At 34.1% G+C, this 3891-nt stretch overlaps 1 long non-coding RNA gene across 1 annotated transcript; it reads right to left on the bottom strand.

The window, feature by feature from the left end:
* Positions 1–214: 214 nt before the first annotated feature.
* On the bottom strand, positions 215–2665 carry LOC149816921 (uncharacterized). The gene is made up of 2 exons (XR_016427657.1): positions 2535–2665; positions 215–405 (listed from the first exon to the last, which is right to left on the bottom strand). It is a non-coding gene; the product is annotated as an uncharacterized LOC149816921 (long non-coding RNA).
* Positions 2666–3891: the final 1226 nt, after the last annotated feature.

Genomic DNA, 3891 nt, shown 5'->3' with positions numbered 1-3891 from the left:
AAACGGCGACCACGGCTTGGCGACGGATTTACGTCCGTCGCTAGCTTTATATGAATAGCGACGAATGGTTCCGTCGCAAACACGAAAAAAAATTTAAAAAAATTTATTTGAAAATTAAATACCGAGAACGGTACAATTTATATTTCCTGTACAATTTATATTTCCTGTAAATAAAAAATAAACCACACAAAAAATTCCATATAAAAAGAATCTACAACAATTAATCGTTCCACCTTAAAATTAACAATTTTAATTATTTACAATTCAACAATTACAATTAGGAAACATAAAAAAATAGAACTTCTTCAACACAGTTCTCTAATCATCGCCAAGATTTTGTGTGTCTTCTTGTTCATTGCCTTTATCTGTCCCTTCAGCTCCGCTACGCTGATTATCGCTATCAGCCTACACAAGAAAACAACAGTCAGTATTGATAAACAAAATATAATGAAATAAATTACACATTATATGTGATTCTATCATGTGCTCATGTGTGTTCTAAGGCAATAAAAAAACTCTATATGCGATTCTATCATGCTCATATGTGTTCTAAGGCAGGCAAAAAGTTATATATGTGATTCTATCATGCTCATATGTGTGCTAAGGCAGTCAAAAAATTGAATATGTGATTATAGCATGTTCATATATGTTCTAAGGCAGCTAGAAAAACTCTATATGTGATTCTACCATGCTCAGATGTGCTTTAAGGCAAGCAAAAAACTATATATGTGATTCGATCATGCTCGTATGTGTGCTAAGGCAGTCAAAAAATTGAATATGTGATTATAGCATGCTCATATGTGCTCTAAGGCAGGCAAAGGAAAAAAATTTATATGTGATACTATCATAAATGATATATGTTCTAAGGCAGTAAAAAAACTCTATATGTGATTTTTGCATGCTCATATGTGTTTTAAGGTAGTCAAAAAACTGAATATGTGATTATAACATGCTCATATGTGTTCTTAGGCAGTCAAAAAACTGAATATGTGATTATAGCATGCTCATATGTGCTCTAAGGCAGGCAAACAAACTTTATATGTGATTATAGCATGCTCATATGTGCTCTAAGGCAATAAAAAAACTCTATATGTTATTATAGTATGCTCATATGTGCTCTAAGGCAATAAAAAAACTCTATATGTGATTCTATCATGCTCATATGTGTGCTAAGGCAGTCAAAAAACTGAATATGTGATTATAACATGCTCATATGTGTTCTTAGGCAGTCAAAAAACTGAATATGTGATTATAGCATGCTCATATGTGTTCTAATGCAGTCAAAAAAACTTTATATGTGATTCTATAATGCTCATATGTGTTCTTAGGCAGTCAAAAAACTAAATATGTGATTATAGCATGCTCATATGTGCTCTAAGGCAGGCAAAAAATTTTATATGTGATTATAGCATGCTCATATGTGCTCTAAGGCAATAAAAAAACTCTATATGTTATTATAGCATGCTCATATATGCTCTAAGGCAGGCAAAAAATCTATATGTGATTCTATCATGCTCATATGTGCTCTAAGGCAGGCAAAAAGTTAAATATGTGATTCGATTATGCTCATATGTATTCTAAGGCAGGCAAAAAAACTTTATATGTGATTATAGCATACTCATATGTGCTCTAAGGCAATAAAAAAAGTCTATATGTTATTATAGCATGCTCATATGTGCTCTAAGGCAATAAAAAAACTTTATATGTGATTATAGCATGCTCATATGTGCTCTAAGGCAATAAAAAAACTTTATATGTGATTATAGCATGCTCATATGTGCTCTAAGGCAATAAAAAAACTCTATATGTGATTCTATCATGCTCATATGTGTGTTAAGGCAGTCAAAAAACTGAATATGTGATTATAACATGCTCATATGTGTTCTTAGGCAGTCAAAAAACTGAATATGTGATTATAGCATGCTCATATTGTTCTAATGCAGTCAAAAAAACTTTATATGTGATTCTATCATGCTCATATGTCTTCTTAGGCAGGCAAAAAAACTTTATATGTGATTATAGCATGCTCATATGTGCTCTAAGGCAATAAAAAAACTCTATATGTTATTATAGCATGCTCATATGTGCTCTAAGGCAATAAAAAAACTCTATATGTGATTATATCATGCTCATATGTGTGCTAAGGCAGTCAAAAAACTGAATATGTGATTATAATATGCTCATATGTGTTCTTAGGCAGTCAAAAAACTGAATATGTGATTATAGCATGCTCATATGTGTTCTAATGCAGTCAAAAAAACTTTATATGTGATTCTATCATGCTCATATGTGTTCTTAGGCAGGCAAAAAAACTTTATATGTGATTATAGCATGCTCATATGTGCTCTAAGGCAATAAAAAAACTCTATATGTTATTATAGCATGCTCATATGTGTTATAAGGCAATCAAAAAACTGAATATGTGATTATAACATGCTCATATGTGTTCTTAGGCAGGCAAAAAGTTATATATGTGATTTGATTATGCTCATATGTGTTCTAAGGCAGACAAAAAACTGAATATGTGATTATACCTGAGAGGGACCTGGAATCGAAGATCCCCTTTCCAGAACAGCGGCCTTGATCTCATTTCGGAGAAAGGGGGCGACAGTGTCATGGAAGTAGTTATTCAGTGATTCCGTAACGATCTGACGTACATCATCACCGGAAAGAATAGTCTGTTGCTTGAAGCTTATGTCGGCGCAAGAAGTCGGTGAGCCGTAACTGGAAGAAGCAATAACTGGTGAAGTGTTCATATTACTCCCAAACCCAAACACGCGACCTTTTTTGGGTTCACCTGTTGCAGTCACCCATGCTGTAGGATCAAATGATTGATGCTGAGTAGCGTCATCGCCATATCGCTCTACCATCTGTTGCTCATATGCCTCCTACAAAATAATGTTTAAAGTATTCATTAATAATTAATGATAACATTATGATAACTTGCATATATATTTCAATGATTATTAATAGAATAAATACATACCATTGTCGTTCTCTCCTTCTCTGATACGAAGACTCCCGTGGTCTTCATTTTATTTGTTTCAACAAACACATCCTTATATGGTACACTGCCTCCTTTTTCTACTTCCTGTGAAGTTAAATGACAAAAGATTTAGTACACAAGTTTGCAACAATACTTATAAAATTAATATTATATATTGATGACTTACCATTTTCTTCAGGTGGCTCCCAAATGTCTTAGATCCACCTGTGTGTAGATGGGCTTCGGGCATCTTCGATCGATTTTGTGCAGCCTTCGCAGAGCGATTTCTAAATGCATCTCCTGCCCACTTATTGCACATTTCATCCCAGTAATCTCTCCTGATAGTAATAAGGCCATGGCCCTTCCATAATAATGGATCATCTACTACGCCAAATGTTTTTTTTGCTGCAGTCTTCATAGTGTGCAGCATGTCTGCAAATCGATTGGCAGTCACCTTTTGCCACACCTTCCTTGCATCATTTTCTTCCACTGTAGTTGCGAATCGATTCGAAGCCTACAAATATTTTCAGAAAGTTAGTAGACATTACTTAAATAAATTAAATATGAAACACATTAACTATGAGGAACAACTGTATACCGTGAATGAGGACCACAATCTGTCTAACACCTCCTTTGGGTACTCTTTCCATTGAGCAACCGGTCCTGGTAGATGTTGAAGAAGTGAATTCCTAATCTCCCGTACTACTTCTTGTGTCTCAAACCTCGTGCTGCACATGAATTGTTACACAGTAAATATCAATATAAAATATTTATAAGATATGCAATAATTGAAAACAAAATACTTACGGTCGATTATCGATATACACTATTCGAATAAGTCTTCTTGTGCCTGCCTGAGAAGACCATGTTTCATGTGTTTGCTGTTGACTTCTGTGATCAACTGG

This window comes from Nuphar pumila, chromosome 14 (assembly GCF_984573655.1).
Source record: "Nuphar pumila chromosome 14, dmNupPumi1.hap1.1, whole genome shotgun sequence".
Taxonomy (NCBI): domain Eukaryota; kingdom Viridiplantae; phylum Streptophyta; class Magnoliopsida; order Nymphaeales; family Nymphaeaceae; genus Nuphar; species Nuphar pumila.
Note: the sequence above shows the minus strand (reverse complement) of the source record. Positions and strands in the feature narration are given on the sequence as shown.